This window comes from Bos grunniens, chromosome 4 (genome assembly GCF_055505025.1).
Source record: "Bos grunniens cultivar Pamir isolate PY7600 chromosome 4, Bosgru_T2T1.0, whole genome shotgun sequence".
Classification (NCBI taxonomy): Eukaryota; Metazoa; Chordata; class Mammalia; order Artiodactyla; family Bovidae; genus Bos; species Bos grunniens.
Window position 1 is genome coordinate 30,368,050 of NC_141168.1, and position 18,115 is coordinate 30,386,164.

An 18,115-nucleotide genomic window follows, 5' to 3' on the forward strand; every position below is an offset into this window, starting at 1 on the left:
GGCAGGAGGATTTGTTAGCACTGAGCTCCCAGGGAAGCTCTGTATATCGGTAGTTATTATCATTTTTATGAATCTGGAATTTACCTTTTACAAATTATATCAGTTTTAAAATGTAAGTTTTCCCTCCTGTATTCAATTTCCTATCACAAGCTGAGCTACAAATCTGTTGTTCTTTTGACTTTGCTTACAATTTAATTTTTCATTTGTTCATTGAACATTTGTGTAATGCCTAATATGTATTAATTCTTCTGTTGGGTTCAGTTCAGTTCAGTCGCTCAGTCGTATCTGACTCTTCGCAACCCCATGAATCATAGCACGCCAAGCCTCCCTGTCCATCACCAACTCCCGGAGTTCACTCAAACTCATGTCCATTGAGTTGGTGATGCCATCCAGCCATCTCATCCTCTGTTGTCCCCTTCTCCTCCTGCCCCCAATCCCTCCCAACATGAGGGTCTTTCCCAATGAGTCAGCTCATCGCATGAGGTGGCCAAAGTACTGGAGTTTCAGCTTTAACACCAGTCCTTCCAAAGAACACCCAGGACTGATCTCCTTTAGGATGGACTGGTTGGATCTCCTTGCAGTCCAAGAGACTCTCAAGAGTCTTCTCCAACACCACAGTTCAAAAGTATCAATTCTTTGGCACTCAGCTTTCTTCACAGTCCAACTCTCATATGACCACTGGAAAAACCATAGCCTTGACTAGATGGACCTTTGTTGGCAAAGTAATGTCTCTACTTTTCAATATGCTATCTAGGTTGGTCATAACTTTCCTTCCAAGGAGTAAGCGTCTTTTAATTTCATGGCTGCAGTCACCATCTGCAGTGATTTTGGACCCCCCAAAAATAAAGTCTGACACTGTTTCCACTGTTTCCCCATGAAGTGATGGGACCGTATGCCATGATCTTCATTTTCTGAATGTTGATCTTTAAGCCAACTTTTTCACTCTCCTCTTTCACTTTCATCAAGAGGCTTTTGAGTTCCTCTTCACTTTCTGCCATAAGGGTGGTGTCATCTGCATATCTGAGGTTATTGATATTTCTCCCAACAATCTGGATTCCAGCTTGTGCTTCTTCCAGCCCAGCATTTCTCATGATGTACTCTGCATAGAAGTTAAATAAGCAGGGTGACAATATACAGCCTTAACATACTCCTTTTTTTTATTTGTAACCAGTCTGTTGTTCCAAGTCCAGTTCTAACTGTTGCTTCCTGACCTGCATACAGAACCCTTTAAAAGAGGCAAATTTGGGATAAGGTATTTTTTTAAAAAAGGAATAATTTATACCTAATTATACATAGTATTAATAACTTAGGTATTTTGCAATTAAACTATCAATGGTTATTTAGTATTAACTACTTTTTTTATTTATAAATGCACCCTCTTTTAAAAAATGAATTGATATTTTTAGCTTTGATGACTATAGACCAAATAAAAGTGCTTTGTTTATAGCTAACACATCAATAATTTTAATGCACCATGATTTTCATACATTTTATTTATTAATTAATTAATTAAAACATGACCATGTGTATTAATTTGCTAGGACTACCACAACAAAACACCACATTTGAGGGTTCAAAGAGCAAAAATTGTATTTCCTTTAGAAACCTATACCTATATTTTCTATAGATTTTCCTTTGAAGATTAATATTAAGTTAACTATCTTTGTTATGAATTACATCATATACAAGCACTTATATTACATTTAAACATGTTTCCTGAACTTACTGCCTTTCATGATAGAGTAAGGGATAAGATTTTATAACTCAAATGCATATTGAATAAAGCAGATTGTATATAAAACACATACAACTTCTTTTTAAGATCCCGTAGAATATTTACCATAATTAAATATTAGATGATAGTAAAAAGTAATAACGGGGCTTCCCTGGTGGCTCAGACAGTAAAGAATCTGCCTACAGTGAAGGAGACCTGGGTTTAATCCCTGGGTTGGGAAGATCCTCTGGGAAGGGAATGGCTGCCCACTTCAGTATTCTTGCCTGGAGAATCCCATGAACAGAGGAACCTGGCAGGCTACAATGCATTGGGTCACAAAGAGTTGGATGTGACTGAGCGGCTGAGCATGCACATAAAGTGATGATAATGGCAATACATGACAGAACATGGACTTCCCTTGTGGCTCAGACAGTGAGGAATCCACCTGTAATTCAGAAGACCTGGGTTCGAGCCCTGAGTTGGGAAGATCCCCTGGAGGAGGAAATGGCAACTCACTCCAGCATTCTTGCCTGGTAAATCCCATGGACAGAGAGCCTGGCCAGCTACAGTCCATGGGGGCACAAAGGAGTCAGACACAACTTAGCAACTAAACAACAATGACAAAACATACATATGAAATCCAGCAATGAGATAAAAATATAGGTATGTATATATGTATACATAAATACACATAAAATCATACAAATTAATACATTAAAAAAGCACCAACTCCAAAGTATTTAAAGAACAAGTCAATAATGCTCAGAGAAACAAAAAAAAATAATAAGGATAAAATCTTAGATCAATGAATTTTAAAATTAGATTCACAAATAAGTCTTTAGGACATGAAAAACAAGTAGAAAAATATGATTTATCACAGCCAAGCCTGTTATCAACAAGACAGCTGTTAGCTCATACCATCAAATGAGTACACATGCATGATTGAGTCCAGCTGAAACTATCTAAGCAGACTGCTCAGTTATCATGGAAATTATAAAAATATGAGTAAATAGGTGCTATTTTAAGCCTTTCCATTTTGGGATGCTTTTATTCTGGGGTGCTCTATTACACAACAATATTTAACTGATACAGTACTCGTTTAGCATTAAAATTTTGAACTGTGTGAAAATTTTATTTGTTCAAAAATAAAAATTTAAAAATACAAAGTGAAATAATAAAAATATGCCATTTTTCATCAAGCATAAGAAAAAATGTTTTTAAGTATTGTTATATAAGTAGTGAGAAAAATAATCACAAATATTATTTAAAATCTGCATCTAAAAATAATTCTCTCAAGGTATTTTAGATGTAGACATGAAAAATATGAGAATCTTAGACTTTTATCTAAAAAACACTTACAATGTGTCTAAAGAAATTAGTCTTTGATGCTCATAAAATCAGAGCTATGAAGAAGTTTTTCATAGACATATTATTGATAATGGGAAATATATGTTATTAAGAATAAAATATTGAATGCCAGTGGATGATACTTTGACTTTATAGGTAGCAGCACTTGGCTCATAAGATGTCCTTAGATTTTAAAACTTCTACATTTTAAAACTCTCATGGTTACTTTTTAAACTTTTTGAAATTATGTACTTCCATACAGTGTCAGACTTTATTTTGGGGGGGCTCCAAAATCACTGCAGATAGTGACTGCAGCCATGAAATTAAAAGACGCTTACTCCTTGGAAGAAAAGTTACCACCAACCTAGATAGCATACAAAAAACCAGAGACATTACTCTATCAACAAAGGTCCATCTAGTCAAGGCTATGGTTTTTCCAGTGGTCATGTATGGATGTGAGAGTTGGACTATGAAGAAAGCTGAGCGCTAAAGAGTTGATGCTTTTGAACTGTGGTGTTGGAGAAGACTCTTGAGAGTTTCTTGGACTGCAAGGAGATCCAATCAGTCCATGCTAAAGGAAATCAGTCCTGGGTGTTCATTGGAAGGACTGATGCTGAAGCTGAAACTCCAATACTTTGGCCACTTGATGCAAAGAGCTGACTCATTTGAAAAGACCCTGATACTGGGAAAGATTGAAGGCAGGAGGAGAAGGGGACGACAGAGGATGAGATGGTTGGATGGCATCACTGACTCAAAGGACATGGGTTTGGGTGGACTCTGGGAGTTGGTGTTGGACAGGGAGGCCTGGCATGCTGAGGTTCATTGGGTCACAAAGAGCCAGACATGACTGAGTGACTGAACTGAACTGAAGGGTTCTGTGTTCCTATTTTGTTGCAGTGGCAAAGAATCCACTTGCCAATGCAGGAGACACGGTTTGACCCCTGGGTCAGGAAGATCCCCTAGAGTAGGAAATGGCACTTGTTCCAGTATTCTTGCCTAGAAAATTCCATGGACAAAGGAGCCTGGTGAGCTACAGTCCATGGGGTTGTAAAGAGTCAGACACGACTGTGTGACTTAGCCCACACACACATATACATTCTTAATTTAAAGGGAACTCATGAGGGTTTTGCTCAGGTGCTTCAACCTGGAAAATTCAGTTATTTTTCATTATCCTTATGAAGAATGCTTCAGAATACTGCAGAATTAAGGTTAGTGATGTCACTGTCAGATCTGAATGCTAATCCTCCCTCCAATATCAGTAAGTATAAAGCATAATGGAACCATGAGAGGAGCATTCCAGATCTGGCTTCTAGTAGAATCCATTTTGGGTCTCAGAAATCCTACTATTTATTCCTTGTAAAATGAATGAAAAGACATACTTCTCCTATTCTTTCTACTCAACACAAACTACCTTTGTGGAGTCATCAGCAACTCTAAGCCAGTTTATAACAATGGTGAGTCCTGCAGGTCATCAACAATTGTGTCCGTGAATAGGTACTGCTTCGGTCAATTGAAATTCTTATAAAGGATATCTGTGGTTGCAAAGATAAATCAAACAGCTAAAGAAACATTGAAAATGTAAAAGAATGGTGGTGAGCTCCAAGCAACTTGGCACATATTTATTCAGCAGACAAAGGGACAGAACTTAGAATTGGCAGGCATTTTCTGTAGAAAACCTCATGGGGTGTTTGTCCCCTTTAGGTATTCCCTAAATGAGAGAGAAGAAACAGGGTGAAATGGTGGCCAACCTTTGAAACCTCACACTTGATTTTTAAAATATAAATCACCTCCCCTCACTTCATGATGAACTTTTAGATTTTTGAGACAAATACAGAGAGAGGAAGAAGAGAAAATGACCCTTTTCTGATGTTGATAATGTGGACTAATTCCCTGAAGAACTGTTATTGTAAGAAATTATACAGAATAATTCATATACCAACAAACATTTCTACAACAAACAATAATCATACTAGCAGTATCCATCATGATCCCTTACATTTTGTGAAGAGCATGACTAATGTGTCAATTGTGAGGCTCACACAATTGATTTTTCCAAGTTAACCATTAGATCATCTCTTATTTGTCTAAAAATTCTGTCTTGTTTAATAGTTCTTTTTTACTAAAGAGTGTATTACCATAATGTCTCATCAGAATAGCACAGAATGGAGAAAAATAATAAGATTTATGTTTTTATATTTCTACTTCTTCCAACAGAAGCTTAAATACATGTGTCTTCAATATCTATCTTCCTTATTTCCTTACCCATACCTACAGTACATCATACACACCCAACAGATATACATCCCATATGTGTGTGTGTGTGTTAGCAGCTCGGTCGTGGACTGCAGCCTGCCAGGTTCCTTTGTTCATGGAATTCTCCAAGCAAGAATATTGGAGTGGGCAGCCATTTCCTTCTCCTGGGGATCTTCCCGACCCAGGGACCAAACCTGGGTCTCCTGCTTTACCATGTGAGCCACCAGGGAAGTCCATGCCCCTTTTATGCATGCACAACTCCGATCTTTTTATACTCTTACTTTGGTAATTATGCAGCTCACACGGGGCTGACCTAATCTGTCTAGTCCAAATTGGAAAACATATTTAAAAAAAATTCATGTGATAAAATATTTTAAAATGCCAACATATAAAGACAGAGAAATGAACAAAATAGCAGTATGCTGATAAATTTACTAATGTTCTGAATCACAGTATCTATAGACAGTGACTTAATAACTAGATATTGTCAAGCAAACACTCATTTGGAAAAACCTATAGCTAACAATACACTCTCCCTAAGATCAAGGTCAAATATAAGGATATTTTCTTTTATCAGTTTTATATAATATTTACTTTGATGCCCAAGCCAGTGAAATAAAGGAATAAAATAAGAATATATTATCAGAAAGGAAGTAGTAAAACTATCTATTCACAAAGACATAATACTTTAATTAAAACATCTTAAGGGAGAAACAAAAACTTAGAATGAATAAATGACATTTGAAAGGCATACAATTTAAAGGCAAAAAATAATCACATTCTTCCTATATTGGCATTAAATGATTAGAAATATGAAAAAATAATCATTAAAATAAAATATTTAAGAATAATTTTCACAAAGGATATGCAAAATATCCACAATGAAAACTAAAAACAGAAAAGTATTCACAAGAAAAATGTTGGTTTTAATAAATTAAAAATATATATTATATTCATCATTAATATTGCATTCTAAAAGTGTCCATTCTTTCCAATGTGATCCATAAGATTTAAGGTAATACAAATCATAATCCCAAGATGTTTTTTCAGTAGAAATGGACAAAATAACTCTAAAATCATGGTAGCTCAGACGGTAAAGAATCACTCTGCAATTCAGGAGACCTGGGTTCGAACCTTGGGTCAGGAAGATCCCCTGGAGAAGGGAAAGGCTACCCACTACAGTATTCTTGCCTGGAGAATTCCATGGACAGAGGAGCCTAGCAGGCCATAGTCCATGGGGTCGCAAAGACTCAGACATGACTCAGCAACCACAATCCATATAAAAATGCAAAGGATCTAAGATATTCTTTAAATAGAAGACAGAAGTTGGACATCAAGTATACAGTGAAATAATAGTAATCAAAATACTGTAATATGTATAACTAAGCAAATAGAGATAGAACAGAAATAGATACTCATATAGACACACATCAAATAGAACTCAAATAGACCACATATAGAGTCAGTTAACTTCAAAAAAGTGTCAGAGCAATTCCATGGGGAAATGAAAGTTTCTTAATAAATGGTGCTAGAAAACTTGTCTATCAATTTGCAAAATAGATACAAAAAACAAACCACACCCTTACCTCCTATTATTCATAAGTTAATTTGCGAGAGACCACGTATTTATGTGTAAAAGCTAGATATATAAAACATCTAGAAGGGAACACACAAGAATAAAGCCGTGAACTAAGAGCAGGCAAAGATTTGTTTGAAATAACCTAAAACACATAATTGATAAGTTAAACTATATTAAATACTTCATGTCATCCAAATACATTATTTTAAGAACAATGAGGCATGAACTCAGAGGAAAAAAATGTAAAATATGTATCTGGTGAAGAAGTTTTATCATATATAGTCAAAATGTCTCAATTCAACACAAATGACAAAGAATCGAATAAGAAAATTATCAAAATATTTGAATATACCCTTCTCAAAGTCAGATAAATGAGGTACCAATAGTCACATAAACATGAATTAAATCAGCAAAATGTGAAATAAAACAACAATAAGGCATCGCTACACACACACAACCTGCTCCAGTGTTCTTGCCTGGAGAATCCCAGGGACAGGGGAGCCTGGTGGGCTGCCGTCCATGGGGTCACTAGGAGTCAGACACGACTGAAGTGACTTAGCAACATACACATACTAGAAGGGCAAGTATGAAAAAGGTTTCTATAGAAAGATGGTGAAAATGTGACACAATTATAACTCTCTTTTATTGAAGATGACCAGGTGCTAATAAAAGTAAACATACAACTAACATATTACAAAGAAAATGCTCTCTTAAATATTCACCCAAGAGAAATAATGATAGAGGTCCACAGAAACACTTATGCATGAAAGTTTATAGCAACTTTACCTGGAATAGTTTATTTCCAAACTTGACAATTACACAAATGCCAGACCGCAGGGAATGCATAACTAATCGTGCTCTATTCATACAATGGCATATGATTTCTAGAATAGATAAAATTAATCTATGGAGAAGAAAAATAAATCAAATATTCACCTCTAAGGACATGTTGGTTGGATGAAGCACAAACTGGAATTAAGATTGCTTGGAAAAATATCAATAACCTCAGATGCTTCAGCAATACGTGAACCTTGAACTTCCTGATGTTCAAGCTGGTTTTAGAAAAGGCAGAGGAACCAGAGATCAAATTGCCAACATCTGCTGGATCATTGAAAAAGCAAGAGAGTTCCAGAAAAACTTCTATTTCTGCTTTATTGACTATGCCAAAGCCTTTGACTGTGTGGATCACAATAAACTGTGGAAAATTCTGAAAGACATGGGAATACCAGACCACCTGATCTGCCTCTTGAGAAATATGTATGCCAGTTAGGAAGCAACAGTTAGACCTGGACATGGAACAACAGACTGGTTCCAAATAGGAAAAGGAGTACGTCAAGGCTGTATATTGTCACCCTGCTTATTTAACTTCTATGCAGAGTACATCATGAGAAACGCTGGGCTGGAAGAAGCACAAGCTGGAATCAAGATTGCCGGGAGAAATATCAATAACCTCAGATATGCAGATGACACAACCCTTATAGCAGAAAGTGAAGAGGAACTAAAAAGCCTCTTGATGAAAGTGAAAGAGGAGAGTAAAAAAGTTGGCTTAAAGCTCAACATTCAGAAAACTAAGATCATGGCATCCGGTCCCATCCCTTCATGGCAAGTAGATGGGGAAACAGTGGAAACAGTGTCAGGCTTAATTTTTGGGGGCTCCAAAATCACTGAAGATTATTATCGCAGTCATGAAATTAAAAGATGCTTAGTCTTTGGAAGGAAAGTTATGACCAATCTAGAAAGCATATTGAAAAGCAGAGACACTGCTTTGCCAACAAAGGTCCGTCTAGTCAGGATATGGTTTTTCCAGTGGTCATGTATGGATGTGAGAGTTGGACTGTGAAAAAGCTGACCGCTGAAGAATTGATGCTTTTGAACTGTGGTATTGGAGAAGAGTCTTGAGAGTTTCTTGGACTGCAAGGAGATCCAACCAGTTCATTCTAAAGGAGATAAGTCCTGGGTGTTCTTTGGAAGGACTGATGCTAAAGATGAAACTCCGAATCTTTGGCCACCTCATGTGAAGAGTTGACTCATTGGAAAAGACTCTGATGCTGGGAGGGATTGGGGGCAGGAGGAGAAGGGGACGACAGAGGGTGAGATGGCTGGATGGCATCACTAACTCGATGGTCGTGAGTCTGAGTGAACTCCAGGAGTTGGTGATGGACAGGGAGGCCTGGCGTGCTGCAATTCATGGGCTCGCAAAGAGTCGGATACGACTGAGCAACTGAACTGAACTGAACTGATGCAGATGACACCACTTAAGGCAGAGAGCGAAGAGGAACTAAAGAACCTCTTGATGAAAGTGAAAGTCTTGGCATCACCAAGTCTATGGAATTGAGTTTAAGCAAGCTCCAGGAGTTGGTGATGGACAGGAAAGCCTGGCGTGCTGCAGATCATCAGGTTGAAAGAGTCAGACACAACTGAGAAACTGAATTGAACAGAAAGAGATGTTTGGCAGGGACGGGAAATGGACATTTCCTTTGGTGATCAAATACTCTATATTTGGATAGAAATGTAGGTTATTTGTTAAAAAATATAAAATTACATAGCAAAAGTATGTGTATTTTAATTTACTTAAATTTTATGTCAAAGAAAATCTGTAAGCAAACATAAAAGGAAATATGGCATAATTACACATATAAATTTTGGTGCTTCCGTAGCTCAGATGCTAAAGAATCTGCCTGCAATGTGGGAGTCTTGCGTTCAGTCCCTGGGTCAGATGATCCCCTGGAGAAGGGAATGGCTACCCACTGCAGTATTCTTGCTTGATAAATTCCATGGACAGAGGGGCCTGGCGGGTTACAGTCCATGGGATCACAAAGAGTTGGACATGACAGAGCAGAGCGACTAACACTTTCACTTTTCACTTTCATAAAAAAATGTTTGGGTAACTAATGAAAATAAATATAGAAAGAAAATAACCAATAAAGATAAAATCAAGATCTTTTAAGTACACATAAATTGGGTCAATTTATCTTTTAAATTTCCCATAGATTGAAAATATCAAAAACTATGAATGAATTAAAAAGAACAGTGTGAAATCAGAAACACTTAAATCCTATTTCTTCTATGTAAGTGGAATTCCTACCATTCCATTTATAAAATTATTGCCAATAATTTTTCTCCTCATTTTGTTTTCTTGGTAGGGGAAAAAAATGTGAAAATTGCAGGGAGTAAGAGACAGTGTTCTAACAGATATTGTAATTTATTTTAGCAAGTTTAATAACATAGAGCTGAAATTGTGACCCAAGTGTATTAAATGATGAATAAATTATCATTTGAAAGGTGAAAACATAGTATATTATGTCTATCAAAACTGGTGACTAGGGCACGTATTTACTTTATTTTCTAACTATTCAACATTGTAAAATAGGGAGCTATACCAATTTGACATTTTTTTAGTGACTCTAAATTCCATTATATTTCCCTTTATTATTTTTGAGTATTGGAGGATGCAAATATAAATATACATTCTGTTACATTAAAAAAAGGAATAGAAAATGATAAAGGAAAGTCATTTAATGTTTTGGTTTTAGGTCATTTATTTCTCCATGCATGAGGAGAAGTTAAACAATGCCATCCTAAGGGAATATTATCCTGCAATAAAGGAATCAGATTTTTTTAAAATCAAGGTATAAATTATAAGTAAAGCACAGCTCCTCTAATATCTACTTTTTGTAATTCTTTTTTAAGTGTATGCTTAAATTATTACAAATAATTATTTGTATTATTTGAATTATTACAAAGTTTCACAGGCTTTCATCTAAAGTATTTAAAATTTGGAAATTTTATTCAATATACAACAGCAAATGCATATTTAGAATATAATTCAGGAACAAATTTTTGTCCTTCTATAAAAATAATGAAATCAATTGCAGTCTTAGTTTAAGAACTTCACTTTTACCTGAAGGAAAATTCCTTCTCTACCAAAGGACAGCAGAAAGAAGGATTAATCTAAATCCAGTTAGAGTGCAAAAGAATAATCTCCAATATGTTATCAGTGTTTCTCAACTTCTTGAGTCTATTTCTTATAGGCTGTTTTTTACATATTTAATTACATTTTTATTTTATTGCAAATGTTTTTATGTAGCTTGAGATATAAAATAAACTTCATTTGGAAAAGTAAAATCCCTCTGTCTCTTACATATAAATTTATTATCATTATAGTAAATGGAATTTGCTATTATCAATTAGGGAAAACATTTTGTGAGGCTGGAGATGAGAAATGAAATGGGAACCTAACCCAGCAAAGATAACTTCAGAGTTCTCTTGACCACAAATAGCATGCCCAGGTGACCATGTCTTAATAAGTAAAGTGGATTCAATTTGCTGTGCCTGCTAGTTTTTTGCTTTCCTTCAAGGAGCTGTGACAGACAGTATAGGGCCTGCAGGGGATTGTTCGTACCCTCCCACTGCTGATATCTGTCATTGCATCTTGTTCCTGTTCCCTGGCTTGACAGGAATTCTGCTTCAGGGTTGAGAATGGTTGGGAACCTAGCCCATTTCTGCCTGTCAGCCTTGTTGACAGGTAGACACGGGAGCTGCCCTCTTCAGTGTCATCTAGCTCAGCTTCTAGAGGCACCAGAATAGAGGTTTTCTTTTCCACTGAACAAAGGGGAGTCCACGACACAGAAATGTGACACCTTAACTGCTGCCGCTCAATTCTGGTTTGTTGATTCAACAGATTGTTCCTCCCACCACTCCTGGCTTAGATCAGCACTTAACCAGTGTGCAAATCTTAATGAATCCTCTAGACTCAACAATACTGAATGTTTCACCATACTCCAGGCATACACATGTGTGTGGGCTAAGTCACTTCAGCCGTGTCCAACTCTTTGTGACCTGATGGACTGTAGCCCACCAGGCTCCTTTGTCCATGGGATTCTTCAGGCATGAATACTGGGGTGGGTTGCCATTTCCTACTCCAGGCAAACACACACAGATGGTTAAAAGGGTCCTCCCAAACTCATCTCATTATTAAACTCCTGTGTTAGTTAGCTTGGGCTTCTAAGACAAATGTATCATGGGCTGCTATTTTTCTGGAGGCTGGAATTCTAAGATCAATATGCCAGCTAATTAAATTCCTGGTTAAGAGTGCTCTTTCTGGATTTGCAAGTGGGAAAAGGCAAAATGATAGGATACTGAAAGAGAAACTTCCCAGGTCAGTAGGTGCCCAATATGCTACTGGAGATCAGTGGAGAAATAACTCCAGAAAAAATGAAGGGATGGAGCCAAAGCAAAAACAATACCCAGCTGTGGATGTGACTGGTGACAGAAGCAAGGTCTGATGCTGTAAAGAGCAATATTGCATAGGAACCTGGAATGTCAGGTCCATGAATCAAGGCAAATTGGAAGTGGTCAAACAAGAGATGGCAAGAGTGAATGTCAACATTCTAGGAAACAGTGAGCTGAAATGGACTGGAATGGGTGAATTTAACTCAGATGACCATTATATCTACTACTGTGGGCAGGAATCCCTCAGAAGAAATGGAGTGGCCATCATAGTCGACAAAAGAGTCCGAAATGCAGTACTTGGATGCAGTCTCAAAAATGACAGAATGATCTCTGTTCGTTTCCAAGGCAAACCATTCAATATCACAGTAATCCAAGTCTATGCCCCAACCGGTAAAGCTGAAGAAGCTGAAGTTTAACGGTTCTATGAAGACCTACAAGACCTTTTAGAATTAACACCCAAAAAAGATGTCCTTTTCATTATAGGGGACTGGAATGCAAAAGTAGGAAGTCAAGAAACACCTGGAGTAACAGGCAAATTTGGCCTTGGAATACGGAATGAAGCAGGGCAAAGACTAATAGAGTTTTGCCACAAAAATGCACTGGTCATAACAAATACCCTTTTCCAACAACACAAGAGAAGACTCTATACATGGACATCACCAGATGGTCAACACCGAAATCAGATTGATTATCTTCTTTGCAGCCAAAGATGGAGAAGCTCTATACAGTTAGCAAAAACAAGACCGGGAGCTGACTGTGGCTCAGACCATGAATTCCTTATTGCCAAATTCAGACTTAAGTTGAATAAAGTAGGGAAAACCACTAGACCATTCAGGTATGACCTAAATCAAATCCCTTATGATTATACAGTGGAAGTGAGAAATAGATTTAAGGGCCTAGACCTATCTGTCTATTCTAGGCCTAGATAGATAGAGTGCCTGATGAACTATTGGAATGGGGTTAGTGACATTGTACAGGAGATAAGGATTAAGACCATCCCCATAGAAAAGAAATGCAAAAAAGCAAAATGGCTGTCTGGGGAGGCCTTACAAATAGCTGTGAAAAGAAGAGAAGTGAAAAGCAAAAGAGAAAAGGAAAGATATAAACATCTGAATGCAGAGTTCCAAAGAATAGCAAGAAGAGATAAGAAAGCCTTCTTCAGCGATCAGTGCAAAGAAATAGAGGAAAATAACAGAATGGGAAAGACTAGGGATCTCTTCAAGAAAATCAGAGATACCAAAGGAACATTTCATGCAAAGATGAGCTCGATAAAGGACAGAAATGGTATGAACCTAACAGAAGCCGAAGATATTAAGAAGAGATGGCAAGAATACACAGAAGAACTATACAAAAAAGATCTTCATGACCCAGATAATCATGATGGTGTGGTCACTGACCTAGAGCCAGACATCCTGGAATGTGAAGTCAAGTGGGCCTAAGAAAGCATCACTACGAACAAAGCTAGTGGAGGTGATGGAATTCCAGTTGAGCTATTCCAAATCCTGAAAGATGATGCTGTGAAAGTGCTGCACTCAATATGCCAGCACATTTGGAAAACTCAGCAGTGGCCACACGACTGGAAAAGGGCAGTTTTCATTCCAATCCCAAAGAAAGGCAATGCCAAAGAATGCTCAAACTACTGCACAATTGTACTCATCTCACACACTAGTAAAGTAATGCTCAAAATTCTCCAAGCCAGGCTTCAGCAATATGTGAACCGTGAACTTCCTGATGTTCAAGCTGGTTTTAGAAAAGGCAGAGGAACCAGATCAAATTGCCAACATCCACTGGATCATAGAAAAAGCAAGAGAGTTCCAGAAAAACATCCATTTCTGCTTTATTGACTATGCCAAAGCCTTTGACTGTGTGGATCACAATAAACTGTGGAAAATTCTTCAAGAGATGGGAATAGCAGACCACCTGATCTGCCTTTTGTGAAATTTATATGCAGGTCAGGAAGCAACATTTAGAACTGGACATGGAACAACAGACTGGTTCCAAACAGGAAAAGGAGTTCGTCAAGGCTGTATATTGTCACCCTGCTTATTTAACTTCTATGCAGAGTACATTATGAGAAACGCTGGACTGGAAGAAACACAAACTGGAATCAAGATTGCCGGGAGAAATATCAATAACCTCAGATATGCAGATGACACCACCCTTATGGCAGAAAGTGAAGAGGAACTGAAAAGCCTCTTGATGAAAGTGAAAGTAGAGAGTGAAAAAGTTGGCTTAAAGCTCAACATTCAGAAAAGGAAGATCATGGCATAAAGTCCTACCACTTCATGGGAAATAGATGGGGAAACAGTGGAAACAGTGTCAGACTTTATTTTTCTGGGCTCCAAAATCACTACAGATGGTGACTGCAGCCATGAAATTAAAAGACGCTTATTCCTTGGAAGGAAAATTATGACCAACCTAGATAGCATATTCAAAAGCAGAGACATTACTTTGCCAACCAAGGTTCGTCTAGTCAAGGCTATGGTTTTTCCAGTGGTCATGTATGGATGTGAGAGTTGGACTGTGAAGAGGGCTGAGTGCCAAAGAATTGATGCTTTTGAACTATGGTGTTGGAGAAGACTCTTGAGAGTCCCTTGGACTGCAAGGACATCCAACCAGTCCATTCTGAAGGAGATCAGCCCTGGGATTTCTTTGGAGGGAATGATGCTAAAGCTGAAACTCCAGTACTTTGGCCACCTCATGCGAAGAGTTGACTCACTGGAAAAGACTCGATGCTGGGAGGGATTGGGGGCAGGAGGAGAAGGGGACGACAGAGGATGAGATGGCTGGATGGCATCACTGACTCGATGGATGTGAGTCTGAGTGAACTCCGGGAGTTGGTGATGGACAGGGAAGCCTGGCGTGCTGCGATTCATGGGGTCGCAAAGAGTCGGACGCGACTGACCGACTGATCTGATCTGACCTTTTGGCTGTATCCTCACTTGATGATAGCTCAAATGTTAAAGAATCTACCTGCAATGCAGGAGACCTGGGTTGGATCCCCTGGTCGGAAAGATCCCCTGGTGAAGGGAATGACAATCTACTCCAGTGTTCTTGCCTGGCGAATACCACAGACAGAGGAGCCTGGCAAGCTACAGTCCATGGGTTAGAAAAAGAGTTGGACACAACTAAGTGACTAACACTCACTTGATGAAGACAGAGAGGCTCTAGTCTCTTCCTTTTATTATAAGAACACTAACCCCATCCTCATAACCTCTTCTATCTCTCATTACTTTCCCAAAGCCCCATCTCTTAATTGGGAATTGCAGAAGGTACTGGCACCCCACTCCAGTACTCTCACCTGGAAAATCCCATGGAAGGAGGAGCCTGGTGGGCTGCGGTCCATGGGGTCACTAGGAGTCCGACACGACTGAGTGACTTCACTTTCACTTTTCACTTTCATGCATTGGAGAAGGAAATGGCAACCCACTCCAGTGTTCTTGCCTGGAGAATCCCAGGGACGGGGGAGCCTGGTGGGCTGCCGTCTCTGGGGTCGTATAGAGTCGGACATGACTGAAGCGACTTAGCAGCAGCAGCAGCAGTTCATTGCACTGGGGATTGGAGTTCCGACACGTGAATTTTAGGTGGGGGGAGGGGATAAACACTCAGTACATAACACTCTATGCCTTATTTTAAATTCTTCATCTCTTAAATACTAGCATTAGTGTTTAACATATCTAATTTATTTTGTGTAAGGATATTAATTATTGGATCATGGCAATTCAATTCAGTTCCCATAAAATGAGCTATTATTTTAGTGAGTTCAGTAGCATAAGCAGTATTCTTTGGAAACACTCAATTATAAACATTGAGTTGATTATTCTTTAGTTTCATCACCTTTGCAGTGTCTATATTATAATACATGATTTCTTATTATAAATTTTCACACTGTTTACATATCAATTTGCCTATAACATTGGGAGCTACTTGAAAACCAAAAGTGTAACTTATTAATTTTTGTCCACTTCATTTATGACAATTTATGGAACAAAGCAGGCACTGAGTAAATGTGTTTAGAGTGTTGAAAGAATGGCACAAATTATCAAATATATAATGTGCAAAAGAGCAAAATATGGAACTTATCATAATACATTTGTCATTTAATTATATAAACTATAATTATGGCTTTGTAAAATTTATAGTAACATTTGAACAAAGACTAAAAGAATAGCAGGGAAAATGAGAACAGACTGATTTGTTGGAGATAGTAAAAATGAGCTTTTCTATGTTTCTGATTTCTATTCAAATGATCATATTATTTGGCAATAAGCAAGATATAAGAAAAATGCTATGAATATTACATGAGATGTAATGAGTTCTATGTCTATATTATGCAGCTGTTTCTATTTCCCCAAGATTGGTTGGATGTGATTATCCCCATGATCACTCCAGCCAATGAAATTATAACTAGCTAAAGGACAAATGAGTCAGCTCTTCACATCAGGTGGCACTCAGCTTTCTTTATAGTCCAACTCTCACATCCATACAGGACAACTGGACAAACCATAGCCTTAAGTAGATGGACCTTTGTTGACAAAGTAATGTCTCTGCTTTTTAATATGCTGTCTAGATTGGTCATAACTTTCCCTCCAAGGAGTAAGCATCTTTTAATTTCATGGTTGCAGTCACCATCTGCAGTGATTTTGGAGCCCAAAAAAATAAAGTCTGACACTGTTTCCACTGTTTCCCCATCTATTTGCCATGTAGCGATGGGACAGAAAGCCATGATCTTAGTTTTCTGAACGTTGAGCTTTAAGCCAACTTTTTCACTCTCCTCTTTCACTTCCATCATATTATATTAAAGAGAATTCAATTATTGATTAGCTTGTAAAGAAGCACATTATTGATTATATATGTTAATATTTTACTAAGTATTAAGATCTAGTGTAATAACATTTGTTATTCTAATCCCTTAGCTCTCCTGTAGGTAAGTTCAATCCTACATTTATTTTTGAGATAAGGATTATGTAAATAGAATCTCCTCTAAATAATATAACTCTATGAGTAAAATTAGACTAAAAGTACTAGCCTTTTTAATTCAAATGTTCATCTTTAATAGTAATATCTTTCTTCTTCTCCTCTTGTAATGACTTTTTATTTACTATTTCAGGATGTATATTTTACCATTAAAATTAAAATATGTAGATTTTATGTGCTACGTAAGTATGCAATATGACATATAATATCTATTAATATACTATTAATACATAACAGATGTATATTTTAGAATTAAAGTTAAATATTTTAGCATTCAAAATTGTAGCTAATTTGTAAACCCATCTAACATTGTTTAAAATAGAGTAGAGCCTCTCAAGGGCCTCTATTAAGTCTCTTTCTGACACCCAAGGACTGAAAAATCACTGGAGGCAAGAAGTTACAGATTCTCAGAAAAACCACATCCTATAGAAGCACAGCTGACCCAGATATAACTGTGGACCAGAATAGATATGAGCCCAACCCCTCTTTCCTGTTCCTTGCCCTTTGAAACTCAATAAAAAGACTCAAATTCCCACTCTTCTGGGCTGAGATCACTCTATCTGGCCCCTTTGCTCCCTTGAATAGTGAATAAAAGTTCTGTTTTCTTCCCTTAATAATGCTTCTGTGAATGATTTCATCATCTGCATTGGCATACTTAACATAACTGGTATCTATAAATTTTTACTTCTTTAATTTGTTGTTGTTTGTCACTAAGTTGTGTCCAGCTCTTTGCCACCCCATGGACTGTGTAGCCCACCAGACTCCTCTGTCCATGGGATTTTCTAGGCAAGAATATTGGAGTGGGTTAGCTGTTTCCCTTCTCCAGGGATCTTCCTGGCCCAGGGAACAAACCCACGTCTCCTGCATTGGCAGGAGGATTCTTTACCACTGAGCCACCGGAGAAGCCCAGTTCTTTAGAGTGTGTGCTAAGTCCTTTAGTTCTGTCTGAACTTTTTGGGACCTCTAGGCAAGAATACTGGAGTGGGTTGCCATCCCCTTCTCCAGGGGATTTT